The sequence below is a fragment of the Drosophila suzukii genome, chromosome 3, assembly GCF_043229965.1.
Source record: "Drosophila suzukii chromosome 3, CBGP_Dsuzu_IsoJpt1.0, whole genome shotgun sequence".
Classification (NCBI taxonomy): Eukaryota; Metazoa; Arthropoda; class Insecta; order Diptera; family Drosophilidae; genus Drosophila; species Drosophila suzukii.
The window spans coordinates 40,466,652-40,482,478 of NC_092082.1; the positions used below are offsets into that span (position 1 = coordinate 40,466,652).

Consider the following 15,827-nt stretch of genomic DNA (forward strand, 5'->3'; position numbering starts at 1 on the left):
TTTCTATTATTTTTCCATTATTTATCCGATCGTTTCTATGGCAGATATTGTTAACATTTTCCTTCTACATTTCTTAATTAGTAAAATTAATATATATCCACAAGTAAAAGTGAATATCTCAAAAACACCCTATTATACCCGTTACTCGTAGAGTAAAAGGGTACACTAGATTCGTCGAAAAGTATGTAACAGATAGAAGGAAGCGTTTCCGACCCCATAAAGTATATATAATCTTGATCAAAATCACTACCCGAGTCGATCTAGCCATGTCCGTCTATCCGTCCGGATGAACGCTGAGATCTCGGAAACTAAAAGACCTAGGCTATTGGAAATTGGCTGGCAGATTCCTGAGCTTTTTAGGCAGCGCAAGTTTGCTCCAGCACGGTGCCACGGCCACTCTAACGCCCACAAACCGCCCAAAACTGTGGCTCGTACACTTTTGGTGTTAGAATAAAATTTTAACTGACATGTATTGCCCTCATCAATACCTATCGACTGACCCAAAAGAATGCCCACAAACCGCCCACAAACTTCAAAAATTCGTAAGTATGAACGCGGATATCTCGGAAACTATCAAAGATAGCGAAGCAAGTTTGTCACGCGAATATGCCACACCCACAAACCGCCAAAACTTATGGCGCCCACAATTTTTATGCTAGAAAAAAATTTTAACTGGAATTAGTCTCGTCAATACCTTTCGATTGATCCAACAAAAAGTTTGGCACGCCAAACCTTAAATCCCACAAACCGCCAAAGCCTGTGGCGCCCACAATTTTCTTGCTATAAAAAAATTTGAACTGAAATGTATTAGTCTCGTCAATACCTATCGATTGATCCAAAAAAAAGTTTGGCACGCCCAACCTTAACGCCCACAAACCGCCAAAGCCTGTGGCACCCAAAATGTTCATGCTGCAAAGAAATTGTAACTGAAATGTATTAATCTCGTCAATACCTATCGATTGACCCAAAAAAAAGTTTGCCACACCCGCTCTAACGCCCATAACGGTTTAAGCAGTCTACCGTCACATAACCACATATTGAAATCGCAAGTAGGTGGCGCCTTTCAATCTCGCTTTGCTGCGTGTGTATCTCCATTTCCATTTGGTCCCTTAAGCTGAGTAATGGGTATCTGATAGTTGAGGTACTAGACTGTAGCGTTCTTCCTTCCATACTATGTTATAAGGTTCTCAATAGCGCAATGCTACATGCTTACATGCAAAGTTATTGCTCTATATATGATTTTGTGGAGTAGGCAGATTGCTAATGTTTTGGCATACTGACGGTCTGGATGCAAAATGTATTGGCGGAAAGTGCTGTGATATATAGTTCTATGTTTTACTATTGTTAATGCGAAAATAATTGTATTATGTTGGTATATGGGCCTAAATTTACTTGGGAAGAAATAATCCACAGTGACAGAGCGCACCAAGTATACTCCCCGTACTTTATACAGTGGCTGAATTGAAAATCTGTTATAATAGTCCAACCGTAATGGGTATTACACCAATCTATAGCGTTCTTCCTTCCTTACTATTTTATAAGGTTCTCAATAGCGCAAAAAGTGCTACATGGTTACTTGCAAAGTTATTGCTCTATATATGATTTTGTGGAGTCGGCAGAATGCTAATGTTTTGGCGTACTGACGGTCTGGATCCAAAATGTGTTGGCGGAAAGTTCTGTGATATATAGTTCTATGTTTTACTATTGTTAATGCGATAATAATTGTATTATGTTGGTATATGGGCCTAAATATACTTGGGAAGAAATTATATACAGTGACTGAGCACACTCAGGTGCACAGTCCCCGTATTTTATTATTATTATTATTTATTAATTGAAAATCTGTCATAAAAGTCCAACCGTAATGAGTGATACACCAAACGGTTTCTAAATGAATACATAATGTAGTGTAGTTCACGTACAATTTAAGGGACCGATTTATTATTTGACTTTAAATGTGCTTCAGTTATAAACATTTCATTTACATAGGTACTTTAGGCTTATTACTTTGTAGTAAAGTCTGGCCAATAATTTATATAGTATTTTTGTGTTCTCCCATCAAACAATCTTTCAAGCCAATAGTCCAGGCTATTAAGTAAATTATCCTCCAAAAGAATATTTGAGTCTGTATCAGATTCTTCAGAGTATCCTCCTTCAAGGAACGTCCCGACCTCAGGATCCTCCTTTGTGTTCATAAGTATTTTTGTTATTTTAAGTATTCTCTGAAATTGAAAAGAGTTACCATAGATTACAAATCGTTCATCTTTATGCGTAAATATTAGAAAATATATACTAAGGACCATAGAAACCTTGTTCAACTTAATCTGTGCGGACTGCTCGACAGTAAAATTTAGATCAAATGGTTCGATTAGAATAATTTTTGGCATGTAGATTGGTATTGATAATAAGAACAACAACTCATTTAAGTTTTAACAAAATTTTTGAGAAAGGTTATGGGCAAAAAGCTCAGGAATCTACATGCCAAATTGCAACTTTCTAGCTTTTGTAGTTTTCGAGATCTCAGCGTTCATACGGACGGACAGACAGACCAACATGGCTAGATCGCTACGGCTAGTGATCAAGAATATATGTACTTTAGGGGGTCTAGTATACCCTTTTACTCTACGAGTAGCGGGTATAAAAATGTACTGGCCAATATATATAATATATACATAATATGTTGGAATCGCAAAGTAATAATAATTATCATTATAGAGCGTATTTGAAAACAGTTTTAAGCTATGGGAGTTATGCCACCGATTTTTTTTTCAAACTTTGGAAGAATAATAGCAAGGAAATATGTTTAGCCGGACACGAATTAAACCATTTGCATTATTTGATCTCGTATCAAATTATTAATAGTTGTTGAACCCGGATAAATAATTAAATTGGTCTTAGTGGCCATCGGCCAGGGCAAGAACTTTATTCATTGACTTTCAAAGTTAGAGTGTCCTACAACCAGCTATTCGCGGCAGCGCTGCCTGCAAGCATTGGCAGCGGCCGCCATGTCTATATCAATGTAACTTATATGCTTACAAATGTATTTGGCTGATAGCAGCAAGAACGCGAGAGAAGTTGTACATGCATGGGTTGTATGTGACGGCACTCAGGGCATGAGAATATGCTGACACTAGCACTTCCCATGAGTTGGGCTCTGAGGCGCGATTATATTTCGGTTGGCCGCACGAGTCTAACGACCGGGTCAGCCAGCCTATATTGCAATGCAACCATTACAATTTTAGTCAGAGAGTAAATACTATAAGCGGGCAGGGCAATTTTTCCGACGGTTTGAAGTGTAGACTGAAAATGGAACTAATGACGATCACCGCCGATACCGTGATTAGTGTACCTCATCACTAAAAAAAAGTTTTGTATCAATGGAAAGCATTTCTTTCCAATGGTATATTTTCACTACTGTAAAAATAAACTGCACATTTTTAATTAAACTTTCAACACGATTGCTTGTGGATAGGGGTGAGACTTGGGCTCGTGTGTATCCCCGTGCACTTTCTCCTGCTGATTCTCAGTAGATAATATTTTGAAATGCTATAAAAGGATTCCGTCGGATACTACATTTAAAACCGTCAAAAAAAGTTGCCCTGCCCGCTTATAATAGCTACTAATGTTCCATTTTAATTTACCGTATATGTTTACCGAAAACGAAACGTAACGGTATTTGTATTATTTTGTCATTAATTTCCCGATCCTTTATATGACATCTATATGATATAATAGTCCAGTTCTTGTTAAATTGAATTCGAAAATCTAAATATTACAAAAATGTTATTTACCGGAGTAGAAGAGAATATGGTCAAAAATGGTTTTCTATTATTTTTCCATTATTTATCCGATCGTTTCTATGGCAGATATTGTTAACATTTTCCTTCTACATTTCTAAATTAGTAAAATTAATATATATCCACAAGTAAAAGTGAATATCTCAAAAACACCCTATTATACCCGTTACTCGTAGAGTAAAAGGGTACACTAGATTCGTCGAAAAGTATGTAACAGATAGAAGGAAGCGTTTCCGACCCCATAAAGCATATATAATCTTGATCAAAATCACTACCCGAGTCGATCTAGCCATGTCCGTCTATCCGTCCGGATGAACGCTGAGATCTCGGAAACTAAAAGACCTAGGCTATTGGAAATTGGCTGGCAGATTCCTGAGCTTTTTAGGCAGCGCAAGTTTGCTCCAGCACGGTGCCACGGCCACTCTAACGCTCACAAACCGCCCAAAACTGTGGCTCGTACAGTTTTGGTGTTAGAATAAAATTTTAACTGACATGTATTGCCCTCATCAATACCTATCGACTGACCCAAAAGAATGCCCACAAACCGCCCACAAACTTCAAAAATTCGTAAGTATGAACGCGGATATCTCGGAAACTATCAAAGATAGCGAAGCAAGTTTGTCACGCGAATATGCCACACCCACAAACCGCCAAAACTTATGGCGCCCACAATTTTTATGCTAGAAAAAAATTTTAACTGGAATTAGTCTCGTCAATACCTTTCGATTAATCCAACAAAAAGTTTGGCACGCCAAACCTTAAATCCCACAAACCGCCAAAGCCTGTGGCGCCCACAATTTTCTTGCTATAAAAAAATTTGAACTGAAATGTATTAGTCTCGTCAATACCTATCGATTGATCCAAAAAAAAGTTTGGCACGCCCAACCTTAACGCCCACAAACCGCCAAAGCCTGTGGCGCCCAAAATGTTCATGCTGCAAAGAAATTGTAACTGAAATGTATTAATCTCGTCAATACCTATCGATTGACCCAAAAAAAAGTTTGCCACACCCGCTCTAACGCCCATAACGGTTTAAGCAGTCTACCGTCACATAACCACATATTGAAATCGCGAGTAGGTGGCGCCTTTCAATCTCGCTTTGCTGCGTGTGTATCTCCATTTCCATTTGGTCCCTTAAGCTGAGTAATGGGTATCTGATAGTCGAGGTACTAGACTGTAGCGTTCTTCCTTCCATACTATGTTATAAGGTTCTCAATAGCGCAATGCTGCATGCTTACATGCAAAGTTATTGCTCTATATATGATTTTGTGGAGTAGGCAGATTGCTAATGTTTTGGCATACTGACGGTCTGGATGCAAAATGTATTGGCGGAAAGTGCTGTGATATATAGTTCTATGTTTTACTATTGTTAATGCGAAAATAATTGTATTATGTTGGTATATGGGCCTAAATTTACTTGGGAAGAAATAATCCACAGTGACTGAGCGCACCAAGTATACTCCCCGTACTTTATACAGTGGCTGAATTGAAAATCTGTTATAATAGTCCAACCGTAATGGGTATTACACCAATCTATAGCGTTCTTCCTTCCTTACTATTTTATAAGGTTCTCAATAGCGCAAAAAAGGGTACATGGTTACTTGCAAAGTTATTGCTCTATATATGATTTTGTGGAGTCGGCAGAATGCTAATGTTTTGGCGTACTGACGGTCTGGATCCAAAATGTGTTGGCGGAAAGTGCTGTGATATATAGTTCTATGTTTTACTATTGTTAATGCGATAATAATTGTATTATGTTGGTATATGGGCCTAAATATACTTGGGAAGAAATTATATACAGTGACTGAGCACACTCAGGTGCACAGTCCCCGTATTTTATTATTATTATTATTTATTAATTGAAAATCTGTCATAAAAGTCCAACCGTAATGAGTGATACACCAATCGGTTTCTAAATGAATACATAATGTAGTGTAGTTCACGTACAATTTAAGGGACCGATTTATTATTTGACTTTAAATGTGCTTCAGTTATAAACATTTCATTAACATAGGTACTTTTAGGCTTATTACTTTGTAGTAAAGTCTGGCCAATAATTTATATAGTATTTTTGTGTTCTCCCATCAAACAATCTTTCAAGCCAATAGTCCAGGCTATTAAGTAAATTATCCTCCAAAAGAATATTTGAGTCTGTATCAGATTCTTCAGAGTATCCTCCTTCAAGGAACGTCCCGACCTCAGGATCCTCCTTTGTGTTCATAAGTATTTTTGTTATTTTAAGTATTCTCTGAAATTGAAAAGAGTTACCATAGATTACAAATCGTTCATCTTTATGCGTAAATATTAGAAAATATATACTAAGGACCATAGAAACCTTGTTCAACTTAATCTGTGCGGACTGCTCGACAGTAAAATTTAGATCAAATGGTTCGATTAGAATAATTTTTGGCATGTAGATTGGTATTGATAATAAGAACAACAACTCATTTAAGTTTTAACAATATTTTTGAGAAAGGTTATGGGATTAAAGAGGGCGTGGCGCACTTCTGAATCAAACTTGCGCTGCGCAGGAAGCCCAAGAATCTACATGGCAAGTCCCAATATTCTATCTCTTATAGTTTCCGAGATCACAACGTTCATATCAGCGGACGGACGGACGGAAATGTTTAGATCGACTCGGCTAGTGATGCTGATCAAGAATTTATATACTTTACTTTATTTATATACATACTTTCCGACTAATCTAGTATACCCTTTTACTAAGGGAGTAACGAGTATAATAATTATTTTTGTTGTCTCTTTTCCCCGTGTTCTCGTTACTCCGTTGCGTTTTAGTCCCTTTTCCCAATCGCCTTGTCACCTTGACCAGTTCCCATTTTTTTCTCGTTAGCGAATCTTCGTTATCCAAATGACTTAGATGAAAATTTTATTGATGGAGACATTTCTGAGGAAAGCCGTGTATTGCTTATAGGGTAAGTGCTAGAGTTGAGGGGAGTCCATAGTCCAGTAACTTCAGTTATGGGAAAACCAGAACCAATCGAATCAAGGAAATTAATATGCCCAAAAGCAGAATGTTGTAATGGTGACGATCCAAATTTAATATTATGAATTAAAAGAACAGTTCAGACATATTGGTATTTGTGTCTAACCGAAGTAGACACTTCTGGGTCACGCCGCGGCACAAGGGGGTAGTGAGCGCTTGAGATAGTGTAGTATTCCGTGCCGTGTTCCCGGAGGTAGGAAGTTATAACTTGGCGTGTGAACGTACTGTCGAGTTTGCGTAATTGGCACGGCTGGCACTGCAGAATGTGTTGACCGCTTGGCGGGTGAATTCATATGTTTGCATACTTGGCGGGTGAAGGTACCGTAGAGTCGAGTCATGCGTTGACACAAAATATAAAATGCTGATCAGAACTTCTCAACTGCAGTGGGTGCAACTGGGCGCCTGGTACTATTTCCAACTTGGCTATTGCGTGATTTGTTGGGTGCCGGTTTTGTTAGGTAACATTGGTTCAGAAAACCATAGTAGTAAAGACTTAGAAGCTATATTCTTAGAAATATAACAAGCCGTTAAAGGCAGTAGACTTTCGAGCAGTAGCACAGTGCAAGCATTATCGGAGTGTCTTCAGAAATCTTACTCATGACCAACTTGTAAGACATAGTGTGACCACCACCGCCACCATCTCCGAGTAACAAATTACAAGCAGATATCTCAGCCGCAGAGCAAATTCAAAACTCTGACGATCAACAGTTCACTAGGCCCGCAGGCACTAGGGGAGAAAGGGGTTGCGGAAACGGTCAACGAAAAGAGATTACTAGTGTGGTACGTTCTGACCTCCATCCTTTTAACACAGTTAGCAACAATGCAGCTGGGGAACAGTACAAAATCAAATTCCTAGACCAGGTCCATGGGAAATATAGATTTACCAGCACAGGCGAACAAACGAACGTCTAATTCGTATGGAGCTAAGGGGAACGATAACGTTGCAGTCCACCAGGTTAAAGTTCCAGTATCCAGAGCGGGCGGATCTGGTTTGAAGCCGCTCAAGATGGTCTTCAGACCGGAAAATTCCTCTATCGAATTTTGTCTTAAGCGCTACCGAATCTGAACGCAGATCAGAACATTTTAAGTGATCATCCGGCCACTGAATGGTATTGGAAGTTTCATAGCAGCAAATACCTGTTTTTCGCTGTTACAAGAGGAGTAATGAATAATTTTTATAAACAAGTAAAAATGCAGTAGTCTTGGGTCTAGACCATTCGTATCCCAGTTAGATTAAGAGGTGAAGGAGATTCAGACCGATGAAGTCGCCGCAATACATTGGAAGCCACGTTAATGCTGGAATAGTGACGGTCCAGGTCTCCGACACAAGGAATGTCTTTAGAACCAGCGTCACATCTTTTGTTATAGATGCTGTGCCATGAGTGTTTTTAGGGCAAGGTGTCAAACTTGTAGTCTGGAAATCCGGCTGTCCGAAACCAGCGTACACCCTGCTGCTGCCGCATCCAAAACAGTAGGGGTACATCGCGCGACCCAAACTGAGTCGGAAAGCACTACCGAACACTTGCCATTCTAGGACCGACTTGCTCGATACACGTAAGCAAGGAAATCGTATATTTGGGGCTATGGTTATAACGGTAGAACTCGGCCAGAATTCTTTGAAAGCGAGTTAGCAGCAGACGCAAAAGACTAATTTCACCCATATTTATTTGCCATACTTATCAGATTCAGGTGCTACAGTGACTTGTATTGGCAGCGACGCTGCGACTGCATTTAATAATCACCCTCAAAAGCTTAACTGTTCAGGGTACATATGAACAGCAAATAATTCAGAGTGTTACAGGACGAATCGTCATGAAGATAAAGTATCGTGAACAGACGAACCTACTAGAGTTCTTCATTACCTTTATCTAAAACAGGATGTTTATTTAGGTACAGATTATTGGATGAATTTTGGGGTAGTCGACAAAATCACGGATGACTAGGAATCAGTTACAGTATTAAATGTAGGTCACGAAGAGTGTCACGATTCAACCAAGAACCAATCAACCTATTTGCACAATTCTATTGTACGAGAAAGAAGGCTTAGGGCGTCCCCTTTTGATAGATCCCCATATAGATGTGCAATTCTTCTCCGGTTTCGCCGGAGAAAGAAAGGGTTATGTTTTCCGAAATCGAGAACATGTTGGCAATGGATGTTAGCGAAGAGTGTAGGAGTCCATGGAGTAGTAAATGAGTTCTTGTTTAGCGAGGAGAAAAAACTCGGCTTTATACCTTCCTTAGGTGTATGGAATCCTTAGCAGGCTGCCTCCAGCTCGCTATATTACCGGTCTATACATGAAGCACGCCTTCTGACAGATAGTAGTCGTCTCGCTCGACCTTTTGGTTCTCTCTGAAGACTTCGAGTCGCATAATGCATAATGCAAGTCGGCGCTCAGAGATTTTTCTAAACCTGTCACGACCAAAGAATTTTAACGATTTCTAGGTCTCGCCTGATGGAATATGTTAGTGGAGAACTACACATGCATAGTTTGAGCTTTAACCTATTTATTGAAGAAGAGCAGAGTTGAAGGCTTTTAACCAGTTGAAAGGCAGTCTAACGTCTTCGCCAGTCTTACGTATGTCCGATTTCTCGAGGCAGCTTTTTCTTCTTTGCGACGCCGGTCTGCACGGCATCGTCTGTGTGTTAACACAAGCAGAAGAAGAACGAACCGAGCTTCCTATCGCTTATAGGTCCGAGAAACTCTCGAAAGCCCAGCGAAACTATTCGGTAACTGAATGGAAATCAGGGCGGACTTCATAGTAATTACCGACCATGCTTCGCTGCAGGGGCTAATGAAACAGAAAGACTAGAAGGAACTAGAAGGCTCGGAAGACAGTTATTAATATTATTATTAATAGTGATCCCCTGATCTAGGCAGGGTACGAATGGCGCAGAAGCTTAAGCATTTTTTTGGTCGGATATGTAAGTCCACTAAAGGTGATAACTTTGTATAAAGACCTCACAATGACGTCAGACAGTTTCTTTCAAAAGTAGTATATGGATCTATTAGACCCATATCCGAGGTCTATGGACGGAAATATCGGGATACTGATTATAGGTGACCACATGTCCAACTTCCGTTTTTTGCACCCTTTATAGAAATTCACATCGGACCAAATCGTTTGTACTGCAATTTTGAATGACAACGGTATGCAACTTAAATCGAAACACTTCAAGGCTTTCCTGACTAGTTTTGGCAACTCACATGTCTGTACTGTAATCTAATCCCCACAGGCTAACGCAGGCTAAACCGTGCGAAGCATACATAGGTCAGAACCACACCACGCCACCAAGCTGACAAGAAGCTAAGGCCGTAATATCAGCTAGCCGTGAGACAACTTACAAAGTCAGAGCGAATAGCTGAAAGTTGGTAAATCGGTTTTTGCTGAACATTTTGCTTGAAGCAATTCGGTCAAGAAATTCAATAGCAAATTATTTTCTCTCGCCTAGGCCAACAGACGTGTGCCGAAGACCCAGACAAGTTTATTTCTAACAAGTGCAAGCGTTATAAGAGTGTGACGAGACCCAATGAAATTTCGTGAAGTATTGTCCAGAAGTAATTTTGTTGTTATTTCTCAAGAACTGATCGGCTTATTCCCGAAATGCTTTTCAGAATCCACCCCCAATCGATCTTCCACTCGTCGCAGCGTATCATAACTTCGCTGCCAGCCGCTTGCTGGTACCCCGCGCACGTGGCCCAATCTTACTACCCCACGCTGTACGCTGGCCATAACACCGTGGACCGATCGCATTCGGCGGTGGCTTTAAGGTCTCTTTAAGGTCAGTTGCCGGCAATTATTTGCCAATAATATTATATTCTATTCTTCACCTACAAGAAGGGAATTTTCCTCGACTTGACCATGGAATTCTCATAAGCTGGATATGCGGCATAGTCAACGCACGAACGGTGTTGCCCAATACGACGCGGCTGCTGCACAGCAATCTCAGCGGAGATTGGCGTTGAAAGAAAAAGCCACAACAAAGCTTGGTCGGCGGTATCATTTTGTAGTTTTTTGTATACTCTTACAGAGGGTATAATGATTTCAGTGAGAAGTTCGCAACGCAGTAAAAGAGACGTTTCCGACTCATAATTGTTCTTGATTTTTTTTTTATTCAATGTAAAAAATTATTTAACTTCGGTGTTTTATGACATATTAACTTCTACTCTTTAGGAAATAACACGTTTAATGTTTCATAATTTTGAATAAAATTAAATTCTAAAAAATCTGTCATCAAATAGCTGCGATATCGAATAATTATTGTCAAAATAATACAAAGACCTCTATATTTTTGTTTTATTTATGGTAGTTAATTTTAATGGAAAATTATCTTTACATTTCTGTAATTTGTTTTTAATTTTCTTAAAATCGGAAAGCTTTGTACATACAATGTAGAAAGACCTGCGATGGTATAGAAACTTCGTCTCGTGAAATTATCTTCCATTCTTGTTTTATTGTACTTTCTTACTGTTAAAATAGTAGCTCTAAATTCGCTCAAATAGGTGGAAAGCCTCCTCTATAAGCGGGGAGTGCGTCGAAGTTAATGTTAAACAAGGAAGAATGCTATGGTCGAGTACCTCGACTATCAGATACACGTTACTCAGCTAAAGGGACCAAAGGGAAATGGAGATATGCAAGCAGCAAAGCGAGATTAAAATGCGACACCTACCGGCGGCAGACAGATTTAAGCGTTAGGGGCGTTAGAGTGGGCGTGGCAATTTTTTTGGATCAATCGATAGGTATTGATGACAACAATACATTTCAGTTGAAATTTTTATTCTAGCATCAAAACTGTAGGAGCCACAGTTTTGGGCGGCTTGTGTGCGTAAGAGTGGTCGTGGAACATTGCTGAAACAAACTTGCGCTGCGTATGAAGCTCAGGAATCTGCACGCCAAATCTCAATAGACCAGCTCTTATAGTTTCCGAGATCACAGCGTTCATCTGGACAAACGGACATGGCTAGATCGACTCGGCTAGTGATCCCGATCAAGAATATATATACCTTATGGGGTCGGAAACGCTTCCCTCTGCCTGTTGCATACTTTCCGACGAATCTAGTATACCCTTTTAGTCTACGAGTAACGGGTATAAACATCACATAAACACGTTTATACGACATGTCTTAATCTATCCTCAAGGAATCAACGACAGCTTCATTGGGCCCAACGAATGCTAAAATGGATTTTCCTGTATGAGTGTATGTTGTGTGTTAAATCTTACACTGAATCAAATTAAATTTTAGTGAATATGTTTATAACTCAGCGATCGTCGGTGCAGTTCCCTTGTTAGCTACACCTGTTGTAAAATATAATAGACTTATACGAACACCTAATATAGTTAACCTCAATAGTGGCCACTTAGTATTTGAAATAATTTGAAGTTTAAACCATTATGAATAACTTATAAGAAAAGAAAACCATTCCGCGTTGTTTATTTGAAGAGTATGCTAGAGCGTATCGAGCTAAATTTGTTAAATAAATGAAGAGTATTCTGTCTATACCGCAACGAAATGATAGTTCCTTATAGTTCCATTTGTTTAATGGATCGTAACGTGAACAACAGTTCACGAAAGGGGTATTAAAAAGAAACAAAAATTAGATAACCAAATGTAAAAGTTACCACGGAAGAGTGGGTTCAGAATGGGGGGCAAAACAACATCTAAGTCTCTTTAGTCCTAGTCCAACTCTCGTTTGACTGTCTGCTCTTCTTTTGTAGCTGTAACTTAACAGTGGGTATAGCCAATTACAATGTCGTTATGTACATTATGTTTTGTTACAGATAGTCCACCTATTTTCTGGGTTAATGTTGATGTATAGCTGAACTTGTAGTCCGGAAACACGGCTGTCCGAACCCAGCGTACACCCTGCTGCCGCATCCAAATAAGTAGGTATACATTGCGCTACCCAAACTGAGTCGGTTTTTAACGACCGACCAGAAAGCACTACCGAGCACTTGCCATTCTAGGACCGACTTGCTCGATACACGTAAGCGAGGAACCGTATATTTGGGGATTTGCACAGCTATGGCTATAACGGTAGAACTCGAAGATCATCGACACGAGCCAGAATTCTTTGGAAGCGAGACGCAAAAGACTAATTTCACCCATATTTATTTGCCATACTTATCAGATTCAGGTGCTACAGTGACTTGTATTGGCAGCGACGCTGCGACTGCATTTAATAACCACCCTCAAAAGCTTAACTGTTCAGGGTACATATGAACAGCAAATAATTCAGAGTGTTACAGGACGAATCGTCATGAAGATCAAGTATCGTGAACAGACGAACCTAATAGAGTTCTTCATCACCTTTATCTAAAACAGGATGTTTATTTAGGTACAGATTGTTGGATGAAGTTTGGGGTAGTCGACAAAATCACGGATGACTAGGAATCAGTTACAGTATTAGATGTAGGTCACGAAGAGTGTCATGACTCAACCAAGAACCAATCAAGAAAGAAGGCTTAGGGCGTCCCCTTTTGATAGATCCCCATATAGATTTGCAATTCTTCTCCGGTTTCGCCGGAGAAAGAAAGGGTTATGTTTTCCGAAATCGAGAACATGTTGGCAATGGATGTTAGCGAAGAGTGTAGGAGTCCATGGAGTAGTAAATGAGTTCTTGTCTAGCGAGGAGAAAAAACTTGGCTTTATATCTTCCTTAGGTGTATGGAATCCTTAGCAGGCTGCCTCCAGCTCGCTATATGACCGGTCTATACATGAAGCACGCCTTCTGACAAATAGTAGTAGTCTCGCTCGACCTTTTGGTTCTCTCTGAAGACTTCGAGTCGCATAATGCATAATGCAAGTCGGCGCTCAGAGATTTTTCTAAACCTGTCACGACCAAAGAATTTTAACGATTTCTAGGTCTCGCCTGATGGAATATGTTAGTGGAGAACTACACATTTTGAGCTTTAACCTATTTATTGAAGAAGGGTAGAGTTGAAGGCTTTCAACCAGTTGAAAGGCAGTCTAACGTCTTCGCCAGTCTTACGTATGTCCGATTTCTCGAGACAGCTTTTTCTTCTTTGCGACGCCGGTCTGCACGGAATCGTCTGTGTGTTAACACAAGCAGATGAAGAACGAACTGAGCTTCCTATCGCTTATAGGTCCGAGAAACTCTCGAAAACCCAGCGAAACTATTCGGTAACTGAATTGAAATCAGGGCGTATATTGAGGGGAAAGACTTCATAGTAGTTACCGACCATGCTTCGCTGCAGTGGCTAATGAAACAGAAAGACTAGAAGCAACTAGAAGGCTCGGAAGGCAGTTATTAATATTATTATTAATAGTGATCCCCTGACCTAGGCAGGGTACGAATGGCGCAGAAGCTTAAGCATTTTTTTGTTCGGATATGTAAGTCCACTAAAGGTGATAACTTTGTATAAAGACCTCACAAAGACGTCAGACAGTTTCTTTCAAAAGTAGTATATGGATCTATTAGACCAATATCCGAGGTCTGTGGACGGAAATATCGGGTTATTGATTATAGGCGACCACATGTCCAACTTCAGGTTTTTTGCACCCTTTAAAGAAGTTCACATCGGACCAAATCGTTTGTACTGCAATTTTGAATGACAACGGTATGCAATTTAAATCGAAACACTTCAAGGCTTTCCTGACTAGTTTTGGCAACTCACATGCCTGTACTGTAATCTACTCCCCACAGGCTAAACCGTGCGATGCATACATAGGTCAGAACCACACCAATTGTGATGAAATACTGAACTTGATAAGCGGGTTATTGTGGGCAAACATCCATCGCAGCACAGGTGATTCACCTTACTACCTTTGCTTCGGTCAGAACATGATGCTTAACGGTAAAGATTACGACCTTCTTCGTAAGCCGGATTTATCGGAAGATGATGTGGCGTTAAAATAACCTGAAGTTCTTCAATTAGCTTGACAAGAAGCTAAGGCCGGAATATCAGCTAGCCGTGAGACAAATTACATGGTCGGAGCGAATGGTAAATCGGTTTTTGCTGAACATTTTGCTTGAAGCAATTGGGTCAAGAAATTCAATAGCAAATTATTTTCTCTCGCTTAGGCCAACAGACGTGTTCCGAAGACCCAGACAAGTTTATTTCTAACAAGTCCAAGCCTTATAAGAGTGTGATGAGACCCAATGAAATTTCGTGAAGTATTGTCCAGAAGTAAGCGCTGTGAAATTATATCCTAAGGTGAAATTTGTTGTTATTTCTCAAGAACTGATCGGCTTATTCCCGAAATGCTTTTCAGAATCCGCCCCCAATCGATCTTCCACTCGTCGCAGCGTATCATAACTTCGCTGCCAGCCGCTTGCTGGTACCCCGCGCACGTGGCCCAATCTTATTACCCCACGCTGTACGCTGCCCATAACACCGTGGACCGATCGCATTCGGCGGTGGCTTTAAGGTCTCTTTAAGGTCAGTTGCCGGCAATTATTGGCCAATAATATTATATTCTGTTCTTCACCTACAAGAAGGGAATTTTCCTCGACTTGACCATGGAATTCTCATAAGCTGGATAAGCGGCCTAGTCAACGCACGCACGCGGCTGCTGCACAGCAATCTCAGCGGAGATTGGCGTTGAAAGAAAAAGCCACCACAAAGCTTGGTCGGCGGTATCATTTTGTAGTTTTTTGTATACTCTTACAGAGGGTATAATGATTTCAGTCAGAAGTTCGCAACGCAGTAAAAGAGACGTTTCCGACTCATAAATGTTCTTGATTTCTATTTTTATTAAATGTAAAAAATAATTTAACTTCGGTGTTTTATTACATATTCTTATACTCATACTCTTTGGGAAATAACTCGTTTAATGTTTCATAATTTCGAATAAAATTAAATTTTAAAAAATCTGTCATCAAATAGCTGCCATATCGGATAGTTATTGTCAAAATAATACAAAGACCTCTATATTTTTGGTTTATTTATGGTAGTTAATTTTAATGGAAAATTATCTTTACATTTCTGTAATTTGTTTTTAATTTTCCTAAAATCGGAAAGCTTTATACATACAATGTAGAACGACCTGCGATGGTATAGAAAC

At 39.8% G+C, this 15,827-nt stretch overlaps 1 long non-coding RNA gene across 1 annotated transcript; it reads right to left on the reverse strand.

Annotated features, from left to right (window-relative positions):
• Nucleotides 1-1,908: 1,908 nt before the first annotated feature.
• On the reverse strand, nt 1,909-6,045 carry LOC118878655 (uncharacterized). The gene is made up of 2 exons (XR_005015185.2): nt 5,745-6,045; nt 1,909-2,222 (listed from the first exon to the last, which is right to left on the reverse strand). It is a non-coding gene; the product is annotated as an uncharacterized lncRNA (long non-coding RNA).
• Between the last annotated feature and the right edge of the window lie 9,782 nt (nt 6,046-15,827).